The sequence below is a fragment of the Falco punctatus genome (assembly GCF_963210335.1).
Source record: "Falco punctatus genome assembly, chromosome: 2".
Taxonomy (NCBI): domain Eukaryota; kingdom Metazoa; phylum Chordata; class Aves; order Falconiformes; family Falconidae; genus Falco; species Falco punctatus.
In genome coordinates this window covers 120,793,755-120,814,288 of record NC_137581.1, presented here as the reverse complement: position 1 = coordinate 120,814,288, position 20,534 = coordinate 120,793,755, and the positions used below count along the sequence as shown (strand labels likewise).

Here is a 20,534-nt window from a genome sequence, read left to right as displayed (position 1 = left end):
CATTGGCTGAAGGTCATAATGACATGGTGGAAATTTCAGCTTGATACAGATGTCTCCCTGCTGTTCATCACAAGATCGTCTGATCTTCCAACTTCTACCTATAATCTCATCAGATTGATTTCACTGTTTTGATTGCTTCTGAAACAACACAGCTGTTGTGTAATAATCTGGGTGTGTGTGAACTAACACCTCTGGAGCTCTTGAAGCAGGGAGCAGAAGAGAAGGCATTCAGAAACTCCCTTGGTGAAGCCTTCTGTGGTTTAACCAGCAGAGCTGCACGCGGGGAACAATGAGGCCCATTGTGAGCACTGGGGAGCTCAGCAAAATACTGTTTAGTGAAGATTGTCACTGTCAGTTCATGCCCTATTTGCCCTTGTCCCACTGGTTCAAGAGGGCATGAAAGGAGAAGGGCTGCTCCCACCCTGGATGCTTTTGGGCTGCCAGTCACCCCGTGTGGGAAAGAAGGTGGGTGCGGGAGACGAGCCTGCAGGTGTACCCGGCTCTGTGGCTGCTCCTGAGGCTCCGGAGGCTGCTGCAGGGATGGGACCTGACGTGGCTGCCGTGCCCCTGTAAGCCCACACAGCCGCGCGCCCTGTGCCCACGTGGCGGTGGGCAGCTTCGGGCCGGTGGCTGCAGGAGGGCAGCCACCCCCCGCTCTGGCGGGGCCGCTCTGGCTGGGTCGTGACCCGCCAGCTCTCGATTGCAGTTAATTGCAACTCCTGTAAAACTCCCAGCCTTCCTCTTTGCTTCCCAGTGCTAACAGGTGAAGCAAGTTTCTATTTATAACTGTTTTTCATGGACTTCCTTGCCAAGGGCTTTCTATGTCTGTTGCAAACACAGGCTGGGCAGTGGGGGTAAAAGTTACGCTTGTTTTGCTGTGTTTTTAGCCATGGCGTCTCACCTTTCTTCCTATCAAGCCATTGCACAATGCACTTTTTGGATTGAAGTGCATGTGGGGTGAGGAATTACTCAGCGCAGCCTCTTGCCTGTTATCTTACATGCTGGGTAAATAAATACATGAGTTCTGCCACCTAGTTCAGTCAGAAAGATCTGGTTTAGAAGCAACCCCAAGCGTAACAGAAGTCTGTCCACCTGGGCCGCTGTGGCAGCAGTGGGTTGGGAGCTGGTTTCCTGGGCTGCCGTGTTGGCAGAGCGGAGGGGCCAGGCTCTGCTCCAGGCTCAGCTGTGGCTGGAGCCGTGGCTCTCCTGCCTTTAGCCCCAGCAGCCGGTGCCGATGGAAGAGATAGGAAGAGGTCTGACCAAGGCTGTGTTTGAATAATCTTGTCGGCTCTGATGGTATCTAGTCATCCGACAAGCCACTTTTACACTCCCTGGGTGCATTTCAGGGGGAAAAGGGAGAGCTCTGCTTTGTCGGGGGTGTGTGCAGTGCTGAACCTGCCAGCTGTGGGAAAGGTGGTGAGAAGAGAGACAGTGCTTGGTTAGGGAAACCCACCTGACGATGGGCCATAGGCTCCTCGGAGCACCACACTCCCAGTTACCGTGCCGCTGGGGGGGACTGGAGCCAGCCTTTGCAAACTCACATGTGCCCATCTCCTTGGCCAGCACTCCCACGTCGCTTTGCGTGAGCCTTCCCCTCAAAACTTGCCACGCTTGGGGTTACCATCAGCGCCGGCTCCTGCGAGAGGCAAGGAGCAGCACCTGTGCAGCTTGGAAACCTTGCTGGCTGAGAGCCGTGAGCAACTTCAGGCACTTCCCCCCAGGTCTTTCAGCTTGCATTATATATATACACACACATATATATGGTGTGTGTATATATATGTATATTTACACCTATTTCCAGTGTATTGTTTTCCTAACAGAGCAGCAGACCCTTACCTCAGTGGCTGACAGTGGTTCGGGATAGGTGCTGGGTATCACAACAGAGCCCCAGTCCCCTACTGACTCCTAAACGGGACCTCCTGGTCCAGCTCGGGGTTAGAGGTGCTGTGCCAATGGACAGGATTGTTTTCCTTAGCTGGTTTGTTTGTGTTACGCTCCATTTTGCAAAGCTGTAGTTTCCCCTCTGCAATAGTTGGGTGGATAGCATTTATGGTTTTGACCAACAACAAAAAAATACTGCTGCACTCAGGCACAAGCAACAGAAGAGCTTACCTGGGGCGTGATCAGACCTGTGACTCTGAATAATCTATGTTAGGATGTTATATATATATATCTAGGTTAGAGAGATAAACAAGGCAAACCAAAGACAACCAAAGTATCTGATAAACTAAACAAACAGAAGGTCTAAGCCAGAATCCAGATAGCATCGCTGAGCCCCAGCCACCGCCTCCTGTCCCGGACCCTTTTCTCTTTTCTCCTTTAGCTGCTGAGGTGGTGTGACCTGGTCCTGGGGGCGGAGGGAAGGAAGGGAGACCTGTGCCTCCTGCCTTCAGAGCCCTTTGCCCGCTGTGAGCCACTGACGGTGGCGGGCAGGACGGGGTGAGGAGGCAGTGCGGCTGTGGCGCTGCACCCGCTGACGCCAGGGCCAGCTCTGGGTGCTAACATTGCTGCCTTCCCCCTTGCTGGGTCCCTGCTGGGTTTTGGGGAGGCTGAGGTGCCTGCCCGCGTGACTGCCCCCTTGCAAGCATGACGCGTGCCAGCAGCACAGGTGCCAGCGCACACCTCCGGCATGATCCTGTTTGCACCAGTGTCTTACAAACCCCACCAGCCTTGGAGCTGCCTGGCTGCCCCACAGGCAGGCACCGCTGGCATCCCGCCGCCTGTGCCCCTCGCCAGCTGCTTTCTCCCTTAAACTCTTCCCATCTGTCCTGTGGTAGGTGTATACTCCCCTTGCACACCTCTTTCTCCTGGTCACTTCAGGATTTTCTGCAATTTGGCCCCTTTGCAAAGGATTTTGAAAGGCTGTGGGCACGTAAGTACCGCCTGTGGTCCCTCAGCTGCAGCATCCACAGGTAGCAACCACGTGCTGGTCACAGCTGCTGGCTTTGAAAAATAAACTGGTTGCCTGCAGGCAGGCAGTTACGCTGGTGTGTATCAGTGAGATCCTCGTATACTGCTGGATCGTCTGCCTTGCTCTCATGTAGAGACATTTCCTTGTCTGTGCATATTTGGGTAACTGTCCCGTGCCCTGCAGCACACCTCCCAGCACCTCCCCATCCCGTGTGGCATTCAGTCCAGAAACAGAAGCAATACTGGGCAATTTAGATAATCAGGTCACGATGTGAATTGTCTGTCTGCCATTAACAAAAATATATGAATGGCCCAAAGAGTGTAAATATTTTTCAGAGGGATGATTATTATTACTTTGTATTTCTGAGTAATGATTACGCAGCAAGAAATTAGTCAATAAGACTAGGATAAGGAAAATGGAATAATGTGCAGAATTTCCTCATAACATAACAACATAAAAACTTGTCACAGTCTACGATGTGGTGATTAGTGATGGCACATACAATAGGCATAAGGAGGTGTCTGTGGCATGACCATACCACTTGGCAAGTCCAGGACAACCCCATGACAATGCACGCTGTCCGCACCTGAGCAGGGAGACCACGAGACACGAGCAGGGGACTGAGGGCAGCAGTGACCATCGAACCCTAACCCAGTGCCATTTGGCTTCAGGTGAAAACCCTGCTTTCAACAGTGTGCAAGCTGATCTACTCAGATTTTTAGTTTGGCTCTCACGAAGTTTAGGTAAGCCTTCGACTGAAGGTGGTGGTAAGTTGCCAGCGCACTGCTCCACCAGCAGTAAGGGCCACAGCTCCACCATGAAATAAAGAGAGGCTCCAAATCTGTCTGAGTGACTGCCTGATCTAAAAAAAAAAAAAAATAATAAAAAATTCAGGCCTCATTTTAGTGTACATATCTTCACAAATTAAAAGGAATGGGACTTTTCTTTGTTTTCTGTTTTTTGTCAATTTGCCACCTTTACCACAATACAGCATTTTATATTTGAGTTTATAGTGTTGCTTATTGCTGCCAGCGATGGAAAGTAACGTGTTCCCACCCATCCAATCTCCTCTACAAAAGTGATCCAGACCACAATGAAGTCATTTTGGTAACATGACGCAGGTATTTATAAACAAGCTGCTGTTATGCTGCACTCCATAACTGTCTTCTATCACCAATCTAGCACTTATTAAAATGTCAGGAACTATTTGTTAGCCTGCCATGAATGCACACACTGGAGTTGTGAGTATGGCATTTGACTTGGAATATTGTTTCTTTGAATTTACCGAAGTGGTGTGAAGTTACGGCCAGTACAGCAAGGATGATGTCCTCAACTGTGGGTTTCCCAGCCTCTCGGCATGTGGAAACACACTGTCTCAAGTAGCAACTGCAAGTGGTGTTTATTCATTTTGGGGTGAGGGGGTTGGGGGGTGGAAAAAAAGTGTCTGAGTCATAAAATCCCAAGGTTTCTCAAAATTCGGGTGTGTTCAGAAGCAGCGTTTTCATCCCTGTGACTGTCTGTGAGACCACTAACATGTTTTTTTCTTTTACTTCTGGAGAGAAGCCTGGAAAACATCAATCTTTTGAACCCAGTTTCTGACAGAGCAAGGTGATAAAATGTTTTTTCATAAGCCCTAGCTTACTAGCACAATCCCTCTGCCTGGGCATCGGGCCTTTTATTACTGAGACAGACGGAGGAAATAATCGCCCCACATCTCTCCCTCTCTCAGCCTGGGATTGCCCGGGTGGGATCTGGGTACTTAGGCTGCTGCTCACTGCTGAGCTTCGCCTGCGGCTGGTGCTGCCACAACACCCACAGGCGTCCCCCCAAGCAAGCAAGCTCTGCCTGAGGGTGTTCTTGGGCACCCCTGAGGGGGTTCATCCAAAATCCAGCCTGAGCACCGTGCCGTGCCGAGCTGGCAGTGCCGATGGGTGGCCAGCCATGGACCGTGCTGCAGAGGCTGCACCACTGCCCTGCGTCAGGCTGGGTGGGCAGGTGGGTCCCCATCCCACCCTGCTGGTGCCACGTGCCACTTCCCAGCCGCGCCTGGCCACAGGAAAGGCTCGGTGATGTTGCCTCACCCAATATGTCATTATTCCGGAGGAGGCTGAGCTGGGGGTTTGGAAAGCACCTTCCCATTTTGGCTTGTGCCTGCATTGGGACTTCTCAGCGTTACGGGGAAATAAAATGAAAACAAGCTCTGAGCATTGGTCACTGCCGTCCAAAATAAATAGGGATGCGGGGGTGGCAATCCCACTCGCTTTTTCACTTCATCCTGCAGTCATGGCTGGGAGGGATGAATTAACCCCACTCCTGCTGACCTGCCCTGCCGGAGACGGGCGCTTTGCTGCCGCCATCCCTGCCAGCCTCGGGCCCCAGGAAGGGCGATGTCTCCCGGGGTCGGGCTCCTGTGCTGCTGCCTTGCTGTGCCAGCTTGTGCCAGCTGGTGCCGCGGGGCCGAGCACTGCACACAGCCCCTGGTGCTGCACCTGCTTAAAGCCCAGGGAGAGCAGGGCAAGCCACACACCGGGGGACGTAGGGGTGGTGCTGCCAGTTTTGTGATAAGATGGTGGTAACGGGGCCCAGCGGTCTTATCAGGTAGAGGCGTGTAACTGACGATGAGTCTTTGCTGCGGTCACCCCAGGAGGTGACAGCTGCCTTTGCTCCAGTGAATACTTCCTACCTGTGGTCCTCTTCTGGAGCAAGAACAGGGCATAATGCTGTTGGGTCCCCGCAACGGGCTGTTCGTGCGTCTGCCATCAGTTCCCTGGCACTGAGCAGGGCAGAGGGGAGGGGGGTGCTGCGGCTCTGCCAGGGCTCAGGGTGGCCCAGGGCCCGGGGGTGCCCACCCTGCCCGCACAGAGCAGCTCAGACCGAGACGCCCAGGCTGGCCAGATCATCGCTGCTGCTCTCTCACAGCTGAGGTCTCCCAGGCAGAAATGTGGCAGAGTTCTGTATCCTCAACACTGCATTTACTTCTGTTTCGGCAAAGGGAGGTTACTGTTCTAAACACAACGAGGTTGGGTGTTGCATTATCTGCTTTTCTGCCTTACCTGGGTTATTCCAACCCCATGGGTCCACATAAGGAAAAACTACTGATGGCAGCAGCTCTGTACACTGACACAACAGGCAGAGCCCAGAGTTGTTTAGGGGCCTAGAAGATCACATACAAAGACAGGTAACCCCCTGCCCCAAATAATAGGAGTTTTAGTTTAGGAAGGTGTCTACTGATGTCCTGGTTCATCGGGAAATGATTAACATTGTGAAGCAAATGGGTGTGCAGCTGAGAATAATGAAATACTTCAAGGAAATACTGGAGTGTGAGGCAGCTGCAGGCAGCCTGGAGAGCAAAGTCCCAGGGAAGAGCTGCCTTGTGTCTGGATTTTCCTCTTTATGCAGCAAGGATATATCAAGCTGTAGCCCTATGTATAGTACCAAATTTCACAGACTGGAGAAATGACTAGAGAAAGTATTAACAGCATCAATTTGGCACTGGGTGTTGGTTGATTCATTCTCCTTGAAAGTTTATTTCAAAATGAATAAATAATATAAATAAATAAATAAATATCTGAGAGACACAGAGCATCTCTTAGATGGGCAGTGCTTTCTTCCTCTGAGGTGGCTTCCAGGAGGGCTGACACGATGTTCCAAGACGGAGTTTACGCCTCTGTGCTTTTAACGACTGTGTCACTGTTTGAGCTGCACGGGGGAAACTCATGCTGGAAGCACAGTCACAGCGTCCTTGGCTTTTGGTCAGGCACCGCTGCGTGCGTCTGCTTCCCTGTCCCCAGACCTTCGTCGGCATTCAGGGTTTCAGTGGCCAGTTCCAGTTAATATCAGAGCCTTTTAGTATCGGCACGAGCATAAACACTTAGTAGCATCAAAACTAAGATTAAAGCGTGAATTTAGCTGTCCTGTGCTAGGGCTTGTGCTTCTGCGCATGTAGTGATTAATATCAGTTTTCACGCTGGCTGACTCACAGCTCCTAAACAACCAGTATGTTATTGTGGCCTTGGTTGTTTTTTCAAGTATTCCTCTACCCACGCCTGGGATGTCCAAGCAGCAGTGTGGGAGCACATCTGGCCTCTCAGTATTATGCTTCTTGGGGCAGTTTTCTTGCAACTGGGCAATTCTTATGGACTAGAAAAACAAACTCCATATCTGTAATGATTTCAGACCTTGGTTTTTGCCAGGGTTATGTACCCTTTATCTTCACGTCCGTGTCTAGCGCTTTGTCAGTGATGTGTACCCCACACTGCTGCCATAATCCGGTATTTCTAACACCAGCACACACACATGCACACACACAAATTAGCAACTGAGCTTCTAAAACTTTGAGACTGATTTGAACATGTATGTCTTTACACACTCAGGTTTCACTTTCCTTTGATTTTGATTCTTAACAGATACCTGCTTTGAAGCACTTCTGAGCTCCGGGAACTTAATTTCATTTTAATGAGAGTCCAGGTTGTCTTAATTGCGTGATACTTGGCAGTGTTAAGAAAAATAATAAAACTCATGAGACCTTTCATACCTGCCAGAGGTGTACCAGAGCCTGTGGGTAATTTTTCGTGTGTCTTACACTCCAGCCCAGTTTTCAGGTGTGGCTCACTATTAATGCTTTCCAGTTAGTGGACATGAGCTTTAGTCATGACTACCTTGTTTTCTACATCTGATATGACACACAGTGCCTGAAAGCTCTGTTTATTTTTAAAGGAGAATAGGGAAAACTGCTGTGTCATAGCTGGCTGTCTCAGTATTTATCGCTATGATGCTAAGCCCTGCCAGTTCGTTGAATGCATGTGCACAAGCACGTGTGTTTGTGGGTACACATCACTGCTAGCAGATTTCTCTTTCCCAAGCCAAGCTAATTAATCTGACCATTAGCTGAGAGCCCCAGAGATGGGAGAATGCAGAAATGATAGTTAATCATAGACTGGAGAGCTTGTGCTGTTTGGATTATAACAGTATGTGTCAAGAAACAGGCTAATTTTCGGTTACGCTCCCTTGGAGCCAGACCCTGTGCCCGGTGGAGTCAATGGGTTTAGTTTTGTTGACCTCAGCAGAGCAGGATACAGCTTGCAGAGGCTGACCCACCTCTAGCTAAGACAAAATGGCACCATCCTTAATAGCATGAGATTTTTCTGGAACATTGAGTGTTTCCAGGCTCTTTCCCATTATTCCACTGTTACTCCCCTTTGCTAGCAAGTCACCAGTACCCTTTGCTGCTTCTTTAAGTGAGGTGGGGAGCATGATGCCAAGTGGGCCAGCTGGGCTTCATCAGGAAGGGCAGGCAGCAGTGGGGCTGAGGGAACTGGAAGGGGCTGTGGCTGCCTGCATGAACGTGCTGCAGAAGGGATAATCCTCTGTGAAGAAGTGAGCTCTGAGGTGCCTCCTTTGGGGTATAAAAGGCCTGGAAGCACCTTGCTCTGCTTTTGCTTTCTTGTCTTGAGGGGCAGGACAGAGACTGACAGCTGTTCTGGGACCTGTGGCCAAGAGGGTGCTTATGTGTCGGTTCTCTCCTTGGCTCTGAGAGCAGGTGACAACACAAAGCAAGCCAAAAGGTACAGCTGTTCCTCACCTCTGTAGGTTCTCCAGGAAGCAACTGTCTTTTCTTGTGCTGATGCTGTGCTTGCTGATGTGTGCAATAATTCAGTGAGGCTTTGTTTAATTTTTCCTGAGTTTTTGTGAATTAACTGAGCTGCAGTTTCTTTAATGCTCTTGGTTTTTTTTAAGCCATCCATGAGGAGGTAAATGAATTTATACCAGTGTGGCTTTTAAAGGAATATTTGCTAATTAATTTGAGCTATCTCTACTGTTTGCCTATACCCACTGAACTGGCAGTAGCTACGAACAGAGATAACTGCTATCACTGGGTGCTTATGGTTTTATTTCCTTATGATAAAAAGCCCTGCTTTAAGAGGTGTTTGAAGCCTGGGCATTTTTTGTTTGGTTTTTCTTTTTTATTATTATAAAACAGGGTTGCTTTTAATATGCCGTAGTTAATGCTTGGTAGGAGCCTGGGGAAGACAAAACGTAGCTGTGACACAAGGTAGCGAGCTGAGCTAGTCAGCCTGTTAACTTATGGACAGGAGTACAAATGGGGCTGGCCTCCAGGATCCCTTTGACTTGCAAACTTGTTGGGTCCACAGATCTTCAAATACATCTTACTCAGTGCCTAGACCTGAATCTGTGTCAGATACACCTGGGTGCTGCTTGGCTACAGTTATGATGAAATTCTGTGCCTCTCTTGTGAGCAGAAGAGGGCTGATTTGGCTTTCTATTACCCTGTGTCCAATCAAATGCATATAACCCATGGCCATAGCTTAAAAGAACTATTTTTGGTGCCTGCGCTCACAAAGGTGACTGTTCCTTACCCTTTCCCAGGTGCTTTTATTCCTCTCCAGTGTAAGCTCCCCTGCTGCTGTTTGCTTGCCTGAGGCTTTCTACATTACCCTATGAATACGACCTCAGCCTAAAACCCCAACCAAGATATAAACACAGCAGTAAGCAGCAGAACTGTTGGGGGTTTTTTTGTTCATGTTGTCTGTTTCTGGAGAAATCACCCTTGTGTTCAGCATCTTGTTTAAATTGCTGAGGTGTTCCCATGTCTTTGAAAGGTTACTCTGTACTTGCCCGTGGTATGCTGCCCCTAATCACCTCCATTTATTGCTGACACATACTTGGCTCGTTTTACCCGTCTGTAATCTGGAGATGGGGGCAGGAGGAGGAATCCTCTTGCTTTCTTAACCTGGGAGGGCAGGCAGCAGTGCAGAGCCCTGGCCAGCTGGGAAGAGGAGGGATGCTAACCACAGCTCCCCAGTTAAAGCTCCTCGGGGGAGTAGGAACGTGCGGCAGAAGGGTCGGGGCTGCTGCCTGGCAGTGGGGAGAGGATGCTCTCATGCAAGGTGTGTTGGTACCCCATGCCAGCACTGGAAGGGGTGTTTCCCCGGTGCCAGGCTCCTGGCAGTGGCGCTGGCACGAGCACAGTGGCCGTGCCTCTCTGGGAGCCCCTTGGTCCCCTTTGGCTTCTGTTCCTCCTCCCTCCTCACTCCTCCAGGGAGCCCGGACTAGAAGCTGGTTGCACCACCCCTGACCGATACTCAGAGTTGCTGTGGTGCGTACTGAGCTGTTTGGGAGCAAGGGCAAGCCTGGGGCACTGCAAGGAGCACGCTTGTTGTTGCAACAACTCCTGTGTGGCCGCGTTCCAGTTCTCGCACTCCTCCCCTCCTGGCTGATGAAGGCGGCAGGAATGTACCGAGCTAAAGTCTCTGGGTTTTTTGCTTAAATCTTTGCTTTTCTTGATGCTGTGAATAAAAGAAGCTAGAGAGACACACAATATCCTGGGCTCTCCCATAAGGCGATGCTGTGCTGCTGGACCCTTCTCAAAAATGACCCGTGGACTTGTAGGTTTTCCAAACAATCCAGTTAGAGGGAGCTGCTTCTCAGGGAGCAGGTACTCGGCTCCTACAGCTTGTGTCCCCCTAAGACATATTAAGGAGAGCAGCAAAATCATCAGCTGCTCCCAAAAGCTTGGCCTAAAAATTTAAGGCATGCTGCCCATGAGGATGTGAAAATGGAAAATACAACTACATTTTGGTTCCTAATGAGGTCTGCTAGGCAAAACAGAAATAAAAACAACATATGTTAGCAAAAGCTGTCTTGAAAAAACAAGTGCAATTCACATGCTCTGCTCATCTTTCTGGTGATATCTTCCAAAATTATTCCAGTGTTGGCTAAATTCATTACTAAGCTTTCAAAGTGGTGACATGAAATGCTGCTGTGGGTTTTCTTCCTGCCCTACAACTGGCTGGTCAGTGATTTAAAGTCAAGTAAAGGCTGGGATTTCAACATCTGAAAGGTGCTTTTGTGCTTGGGAATGTCTTCAGCCATCCCTTCTAACAAATATTTGTCTTCTGTAACTTGGCTGTAATGTTTTCTTGCCTCAGTCAACACCATCATTGAAGTAATGATGTTAAATTAGTCATGATCATGTAACTTGCAGCAGGTTTTGTTCCCGAATGGGATGCTGTGTCAGCACAGAACATTGTGTGTTGCAGATTGCAGGGCTGCAGTCTTCTCACTCACTTTTTTTTTACTTTTTAAAAATGAATAGCACAAGTTGGGATGCTTTCTAAAACTAACAAAAATAGGGAAAGCAAACATGATTATTTTTAGGGTTCCAGCTCAAGGGAGTGAAGGTCAAAAACCTGCAATTGACCACAGTTACTAATTAACGACTAGTTACCGGATTCTTCCCAATTTATGACTTCATGTATCATAACTCTTTTGGTAAAACATCTTTACTGGTTATAAACATGCCCACTGAGTAATCATACAGCATGTACTGCCAAAAAAAAAAAAAAAAAAAAGGCTGAGAACTCAGTAGCTACAAATTAGTAGAGGCTGTTCCTGACTGGAGAAGGTCAGAAGAGTTATTCAGCAAAACAGTTTGTTGTAAGAAAGACTTCTTGGTTGTTACAATAAAATAGGGAGGTGTGTGGTGGAGAGGAGCTGGCTCTGCCAGCGTGTGCTCCTGGTGCTGGGAGCAGGGGGGCTGGGGCTGCGGGGCAGCCCTGCAGCCAGGGTGGCAATCGGCCATCACCTTGGGGACACCTCTTGCCTCTCCTTGAAAAGCCGTGCCCGTGGCTCAGCTCTGGTGTGGGCTGCGGGGCCACAGCTGTGCTGGACCAACTACGAAATGTGCTGGAGGGCCCAGGGGATGAGGGGCAAGGTGGGGGCCTCTCTGGAGACCTGCCAGAGACTTGCAATGATGGTGGCCGCTTCTCCGTGTTTGGGTTTGTTTTTCGGTTTTGTGTGTGTGGTTTTTTTTTTTTTTTAAAAAAAACAGTGCTAGGCAGTTTGAACTGAAAATTAAACCTGAAAATGGCTGGGAGAGCATCTGCATCCCTACTAGCTTTCAGACCTTAATGTTTAACCGCCCTTTATAATCAGGGCATCATGGATGCATTTATTCCCTCTAGCAGGAGGGGGAATGGAGGAGGAAAGAGGTGGGTATGAAAAGCAAGCGTGGAGTTACAAATGTGAAAACCTAACTGCTGGACAAGGCCTTTTCTCTCCCTGGCAGCCGGAGAACTTTTTTATGTAGGGAGGAAGCTGCAGTCCATCTTATTCTGATTTAACCATATTTCAATAATGAATGTGATTTCGGTATGAGAGGCTGAAAGGGCACTAGAAATCCGTGCTAATTAGACAGTGGCCATTTTACCTGTGGGAGGTTTGATCTCGGACAGAATCCCCAAGGGATCAGGATCCTGCAGGAGGTGGATCTCCCTGTCTCCCTGATCACCTCCTGGCCTCCCATCATCATGGTTCTTTGCAGTCACGAACAACCTCGTAACTTGCCTGTAAGGCATTGTCTTTGCCTTACGGATTAGAAGCTGAAGCACAGCACAGACTAAATGACTTGCCCAAGGTCATGCAGGAAATGAGTGTCGGAGCCAAGAACTTCAAAACCAGTATTTCTGAATCACGACCTTGACATCCCTGTACTGGCTTTGATTTGGTTAAGGTTGGGTCCCTGAGCAAAAGGAAAGAGTTAAAAAAACAACAAGAAAAAAACCAACAACCAAACCCAAAAAACAAAACGCCAAACCTATGCTGAAATTATTTAGTGAGAAGCAGTGCCTCCAACTCAAGTGCTTCTCTCGTGCTCTGAGCCTTCGTATCTCCCCAGCTTTCAGTCAAACCTAGAAAGCCTTTCCCAGTGTGTTTACGTTGCCAGCGTCCTGTGAACTCCCAGGGTCCCAGGGCCGCCTTGCTTACTGCTTTTGGGTTTTTCTTTGTTTGCTTTTTCCTTTTGGTGGTGGTTTTCTTTTTCCTTTTGTGTTGTTGTTGGAGGGCGGGTGAGGGAGGAACCTCAGCGGCAGCCAAGGGTGTGAGCGGTGCTGGGTTAAGTAATGCCTTTGCTGACACGGATTCCCGTAAGCGCTGCCTGCTCCTGCCCTGCCAGGAACAGCCCATCGGGCGGCAAGTTTTGAAAGTCGGAACAGTCCAGGCCAGGAGTCTATGGACCTGCACAGGGCTGCAGGAGAAAGCCTGTGCATATGCATGTGCTTTCTGAGGGAACTTATTAATTAAATGTAATAATATTTAATTATCTAAGTAATAAGTGGCTGGGAGCTACAGGAGCCTGATGAAGCACATGCGAGAGGCCAGGGAGGCTGCGTGCTCGGGGTACAGAGGGGCCAGAGGACCCCCCAGGGGGAGCTTGGGGGGTGCCCAGGGCTGGGGGCAGGGTGCTGGTGGTGCCCGTAGGCGCTGCCTGGCTCCTCTCATATCTGCTCGCTGCAGGGTATGGCTCCGCCTGCCCTGTTTGCTCCGTATCCAGCCAAGAGGGGCTACAGAGATGGACTTAGGGGTTTCTGGTGATGCCCAAGCAAATCCCCTGTATCCATTGGACTTTAAAGCCACCTGAACAGGCTGAGTGCAACACTGATGTCCACGGGATCAGAAAGCTTCTCTGGCTTTCAGTAATAGCTTGATGTGGGATGTAACTCTAAATCAGCTTCATTAAGCTCTGTCTCCCAGCCTATCCCTTTAACGTCCAGTGCAGCAATGCCAATCCCTCATTTCTCCACTGGTTATTTCCTGCCCGCTTTGGGATCCTAATTCATCCGTGCCGCCTCCTGACCGCGGTGCTGGAGAGGCACAGTGCTCAGAGTTGACTGCTCAAAGAAACAGCTTGGGGGACACACTGATGTTGAGATATATTTTGAAGTCTTCTACCAAACCCCACATTAGGCCCTCAAAAATTCCCTCTGTCAGAGGAAGCATTGCTTTATCTCGAGGTGTTATCACCATGCGCTGCTTCACCTTGTTCAAAACGAGCTGCTGTCCTGGAACAACAGGTGATAGAGATGTGAAACGTCAGTGGAGGGGCTGAGGGATGATGTCAGAGGGAAGTGTAGGTTATCCAGGATCACAACAGGATAAAGGTCTGTCTGCCCTATGTCGGATTGTCTGTCTTTTGCAATCGGGCAATAAACCCATAACTTTTATCAGCTCTTCAGAAGGCAAAGAGCATTTAACTTCTTTCCTTGAGCAAAGCTTAAAGCTGTCTTGACTCTACTTGTTGACTGGAATCCAAACGCTCTCCTACTCCCATTTGTTACTTAACAGACTATAACCTTTTTATTCATGTTTAACTGTCCTTTGACCCAAGATGCTGTACAGGTATAATGCTATTGATTTATTTTTCCCATGGTGTGGATATGGGAACTGTAGCCTAAATGTATTCTTTCCTCACCAGCATATGTTTTAAAAAAAAATCAACACCTTTCTGTCCCCTCTTAAATTATTACTTAAAAGATCATTATGGAAAACAATATAATTATGGAAAGATTTTGGAGAAAAGTAAAACCTTGTTCATGGACTTATTTTTGAATGATCAGGTCTGTTGTGTTCTGTAGTTTATTTTTGATAGTTGAAGTGATTGTTTTCCCTGACTGGGATTCTTTCAGGGGCTTTAACACTGTCATGTGTGTTTTTGCATGCTGTTGCTTGGCTTTGGGAAATATGTGCTCTTGGCTTTTGGGCCATAAAATGTGGTATTTCATGGGTGACTGATGTAGGCCACTGATATGAAGTGGGTGATTTGCTTGTGAACTGCTTTTGAGCCAAGCTTTGCTGGGGCATGGGCCCTTGCACAAAATCCAGAGTGGAGCTGGGTGGAAGAGGTGGAGGCGCTTGGGAGGGGTCTCAGAGCCCCTTCCTCGGCTGGAGCAGGTGTGAACTGCTGTGTCCCTTGGGAAGAGAGGGCTTCATCTGGGCCTTTGGTGTTTCAGCTAGTCATACTGTGGGTACATGGGTAAAGGAGCTCTGGTTTGCTTAACCTCCCCATTTAAGGCAATGCTTCACCTCAGGGGGGTTGTCTCTGAAATGGCACCACGGTTTTAAACATCTGCGCACAGGCACACTGTCCATCCCTCCCTGGTGTGACAGCCTGCGAGCCTGCCAGAACCCAGCCTTTACAGCGACCAAACACAGTTGCTATGTAGGACTTGCAGAGAGTATCACAAACCTTCATTTTTGCAGACTGATGTCAACCAGCTCATACCAATAAAACCAGCAAGACTGAACTGCTGTTCCTGAGAACTCCTTTTTACTTAATCCATTTTAAGAAGCTAAAAATCTTCTGTAATGAAGACTTTGATATTTACCAGAACAGGTAACAGAAAAGAGCAAAATAAGTGCTTGTCACAAGAGGAATGTTACGCTCTTGGTTCGAACAGCAGCTGGAGCTTTCTTTGGCTTCAGTTACGTAGGAAGAGCTCCACTCGCTGGCGAGCAAACTGCCGGACTGTTGTTTGTGTTGACTTGGTCCTGGGCTGAAGAGGACAGCTGGAGAAGATATTCCAGAACATAATGTAACTGACCTACTGGGAAATTCCGTGTTCAGTGCAGGACCACTTGTTTCCTTGTTAAGTAAACTCAAATATTTAATGGTTTACTAATTTCTTGCAGGGAAGCTGGTGTATATAATGGGTTAGAGAAAGTATATTTTAATGGATGTGAATGGAGTAGGTCTGGAAGGTCTTCGGGAGAGTTTGCTATCTGGCTCACTACGTGTGGGTGGCTGATGTGTCTGATGCACACAGTGTGCTTTGTTCCCACTATGATTAAAAAAAATTCTAGCTTTGACCAAGCAGTGACCAAAATTTTATTCCCCGCGCCCCCTCCCTCCCCGACCAAGCCAGCACTTCTGCTTCCTCCCTTGCTGTTGACAAGGAGCAGGTCCCTCTGTGAATGTCACAGAATCACAGAACGGTTTGGGTTGGAAGGGGCCTTAAAGACCATCTAGCCCCAGCCCCAGCTGCTCCCAGCCCCGTCCAGCCTGGCCTTGAGCCCTGCCAGGGATGGGGCACCCACAGCTGCTCCGGGCAGCCTGGGCCAGCGCCTCTCCACCCTCACAGGGAAGATTTTCTTCCTAATATCTAATCTGAACCTACCCTCTGTCAGTTTAAAACTGTTACCTCTTGTCCTATCACTACACTCCCTGATAAAGTCCCTCCTCATCTTTCCTTTAGGCCCCTTTAGGTACTGGCAGGCTGCTATAACGTTTCTCCGGAGGCTTCTCCTCTCCAGGCTGAACAGCCCCAGCTCCCTCAGCCTGTCCTCATGGGTGAGGCGCTCCAGCCCCCTGAGCATCTCCACGGCCTCCTCTAGACCCACTCGAGCAGGTCCATGTCTATCTGGGGACCGCAGAGCTGAACACACTACTTCAGGGTGGGATCTCATGAGACCCAAGTAAAGGGGCAGAATCCCCTCCCTCGACCTGCCGGCCACGCTTTTGATGCAGCCCAGGATACAGTTGGCTTTCTGGGCTGCAAGTGCACATTGCTGGGTCGTGCCTAGCTTTTCCATCTACCCGGTGGTGTGCTGCATAGCTGTTTAGTGGGGGGCTCTTGGGAGCTGGCTATTCCAACAGGCACCGATTAAATTTTTAACAAAAGGTTCATTGATAATGGTTTGGAGACCCTCCTGACAGTTACATATTATAGGTTTTTCATGACCATATCCTTCAGAGAGAGGTCATAGTTCATGAACTGCTATGTCATACATCTAAGGCAGGACAAGGCTTGCCTAGTTACAGGCGTGATGGGGCCATGTGTGCAGAGATGTCTTGGCTGGCTCTGCAGGAGTCGGTGCTGGCCCTGGAGGTGCCGTTGTTGCATCAGCAAGGCACTGCTGGGGTGTGGGTCTACACACAGGAGGCTGGATGGCTTTCAGACCCAGCCAGACCTGAGCCACGTGGGTGTCTGGGGCTGTCTTGGCTCAGGGGTCTCTTCATGCTGCTCTGAACTCAGTAGTGACAGGGCTGTTTCTAGAAACAAGAAATATGTTGTGCCCACATAAAATGGTTATAGCTTCATGTCTCACCATTGTAACATCACCTGGGCTACTCCACTGCCATTGACGATGAACAAAGTCCTTCTTGGCTGGCTCAGTCTTCGAGCCTGGCCAGCTTGCCCACTGCCTGGCTAGTGGGTAGGAGGTAGTATGAGCAAGTGGTGTGTATATATGATGCTGTTGTGGTATGGCCCCAGGGTATTTTGCTTCTTTTTGGGGCACTTGGGACAGCACCCCTGGCTACCTGGCCACAGCAGCCAGCGCAGCCACAAAAGATAGCGGAGGTACATCTTATAAACTATAGAAACAAATTCTATCTGAGCCTGAAATAGCTGGATCATATTCAGGGTCTTCAAGTCACAATTTGAAACTGATTTGATTTACTGTCAGTCACAAGAATTGATTCTGGCAGGAATAATCAATACTGCCTCTTCATTGTCTTGAACAGTATCAATGCATTCATGCCTGAACAGACTCATTCCCTGTGTTGATGCATGACGTGCAAAATGCTTCAGTGCTGGATGAAGGTGCTGAGGCACCTAAAAAGACAAATCAATGTGTGCTTGCTCAACCATGATTTTAGTTGTGGAGTGGCAAAACCCCCTTCTCGGTGGCAGATGAGCTCATCAGGCCAGGTAACTCTAGGCAGAGCAGATGTGCCAAGTGCATGGTTGTGCTATCCGTGGTTGTGCTATCTAGCACATGGTGGGGGGACAAACTGTGGTGGTACATCGTGACCTGGATGTATCTGGGAAGAATGGAGCTCTTTTAAATGTGAGGCTTCATGTAACTGCACTCATACTTGGTTAAACCTGCCCTGTCCATGTGTTGTATGCAAGCTGGTCATCGAGAGCCCACTTAAAGGTCAGGGCTGGAAACTCTTCTGGGCAAGTATGTCCTTTAATGCCACGGTGAGTCTACCTGGCTTGTCCGGAATGTAAGAGAGAGGCAAGTGTGCGTGTTACTGCTCCCCACTGATCGTGTAAGGGGTTGTCCACAATAACCCGACTGCCTCAAAGTCACCCAGGAATTTCTGTCATGCACTTATTAAGGGCTTTTACGGTCTTATGGTCACGCGGTTTTGCTGTCTTCTCTACATTCACAGGGAACTCCCCATGAGTCAAGTTTTTAAACAGCAAATAACCTCTGTGAACAGTGCAGTGTTTCCCACTTCCCTTCTCTCACCTCTGCGATCCGCAGCCTTAGAGCTGGGATGTGACAGCTCCCAGCTCTGATACGGGGCAGCTGCTGTTGCACGAGCTGCTCGGTCAAGCCCACTGCTGCTTTGTAGATGGTGCACAGTGCCTCACAGATGGGCTCTAGGCAGGGTAAAGTGGAAACCTCCGCGCTTAGACACTGCTACTGCTCAGCAGTATGGATCTGCGACCTATCTGGGACCTCACTGTGCTAACTGATGTACAAACAAACCAGGTCCCAGCTCCTGGCACTCTGTAAGCTAAATCAATGCTGACATGAAGTCGCACAGGAATCCAGACAGGCATAGCTACATTCCCCCGGCCGTACTAGCACAGACCTGTCAAGTCACCTATGGAAGATAATTAGTTTTCAGAGACTCTGCAAAGCTGCTTTGGCAGATGATACTTTATCAGGCATCTTTGTCACAAAACTGAAGCAATACCATGAGATGGTAAGGGACACTTAACTCTCTTCCAGCGCCAACTTAGTCATGTGTTATGAACAGATAGCCAGCTGACACATTGCTGTATGAAAACATACACACTTAATAAATGCTTATGTATAATAGATGACAGATACTTATAACCTTAAGCATAATGATATATAGCTATCTGGACCAGAATAATTGTTAGAAAAACACTTCAATCCCATTTCAGGTGTTCTCCACTTCAATACTGTTGAAAGCTATAGTGTAGCCAAGAGATAAATATTTGCAATAATTAAATTTTATAGATGAGAAACATCTCAGTTGCAAACTGAAACTTTTGTTATTTTCCTCAGTCTCCTCTTGAAGTAAGAGCGAACCCCGTAGTACTGAAGATCAGCATTTCTTCAGCTTGTGGAGTTTTCAGCATCCGATGAAGACTGGAAATTCTGCATTTAGCTCCTTTTTCAAGGAGTAGATTGGTGAAATAAAAGAAAGTTATACCTGCTTCAACAACTGAGGTCAGTAAGTATGATGACCAAAAAAACTTCCTGAAATTTCTTGCGCTACTTACTTTGCATTTCTGGGATTTTTAGAGTAACCAAAGATTCATACTGTAAGGTGTAACTGAATTTCAGTTCCTGCAAAGAATGGGAGTGTTACTACTTATATTGTGACTTTTAGTCATACAACTTTTCAAAGACATTCACATTAAGATGGGCTCTGCTCTCTTGTTCATTGCCTGGATAAAAGGCAGATGCTGACACCTGTGTATTATGATCTATATGCTGATGCAAAGCCTTTTTTTTTTGTTGTTACTTTTTTCCCCCCCTACTTAAATGTCAACTTCCTTTCTGTGGTACTCACTGCTAGACAATGAGCTCCAAGTGATTGTAATACTCTTTGGACTCTTCAATTATGTCCCTTTTTCAGATTCCGTATGTGGAATTAGGATCATCTAGACTGCTTGAGGACTCATCCCCCTCCCTCTGACAACATTTAGAAAGCTTTCTTAAAAGGTGAAGTTGTTTCAAACACTCTAAATGTTGAACCAAGAATGTCTGGGTAAATCTAAGAGCAGAGATGCTGTATTTGTAGCGAAGGGAATAAAGTTATGGTGGATTCCTGTACTGTGAATGAACGGATGGTCTTCCCATCATCGCCTGAAGTGCACTGGTTTCACAGCACACAACTCTGGGGCGCCAGGGGTTTAGTGTGTCCCAGCTGAGTGTTAGCTGGGGTTTTCACTTGAAAAAATGTTTGCGGAGGAGCCCCCAGATGCGCTTTGGTGTGAAGGAAGCACTGGCAGCAGCCGAGGAAAACAGAAGCCCCGTGGCTGCGGTGCCCGGCGCGGTCGGGGCGCTGCGGTCGGGGTCCAGCCCCGCGGCAGGCGCAGCTCGGCCGTAGGACGGCACGCTTGGGGTAACGACGGATCTCGGGGTAATCTGCTCTGTGGGGCTGCCTTCGAAGCAGCTGGTAGCTGGGTGTTCAAACCTCGCGGTGCCGCGGCTGCCCACCCCGCATCTCCTCCGGCAGCTCACGCCCCGGAGGTCCAGCCCCGCTGCCGGCGTCACCCCGAAGCGGTTCGGGTCGGGGCTGGGATTCGGGTTCCCCGTGCCCAGGGGTCTGGCTGCCGCCTCCAGCCAGGGGCGAGGGGCAGCGACCCGGCCGGTGTCAGGGCTCGCTCCCAGGGGCTGTGGGGTGCGGCCCTGGGGGTCCTGGTTAATTTTCCCCTCAGCGGCCGGTGCGGTTGCGCCCCCGGGCTCGGCGCGAGGGCGGTGTCGTCGCCACGGCGGCGGGTCCGCGCTTGCGGGTAATGCGCGGGAGGCCTGCAGGGGGCGCTGCGGGGCGCCCGGCGGAGGGGCAGCGTCCGGGCCGCGGGGTGCTGAGGGACCGCGAGTTCGATCCCCAAGGCAGCCGCGGGGCAGCGCTACCTGACGGCCGTTTCCACCCTAAACCATTCTGAGTCTTTTTGCTCTTTCTGAAGGTTTTAACCACTGACAGGAAAACTACGGAAGTGTGTGTGCATCTTGAATGAATGCAAGGCCTCATGGACTGGAGGAAGAATATTTTGGATGTTCTTGCAAAGTAGTTTTGAAGTGAAAAATACAGTGGGGAGGGACTACATAT

General features: G+C 49.2%; 1 protein-coding gene across 1 annotated transcript in view; it reads left to right on the top strand.

Moving 5' to 3' along the window:
• The first annotated feature begins 17,363 nt into the window (after positions 1 to 17,363).
• Positions 17,364 to 20,534, top strand: part of ZPLD1 (zona pellucida like domain containing 1) — a 95,615-nt gene continuing 92,444 nt past the window's right edge. Inside the window, exons 1-2 of the mRNA XM_080376030.1 lie at positions 17,364 to 19,880; positions 20,392 to 20,492. The gene's annotated coding sequence lies outside the window, so the exon portion shown is untranslated. The remainder of the gene's footprint in view (positions 19,881 to 20,391; positions 20,493 to 20,534) is intronic.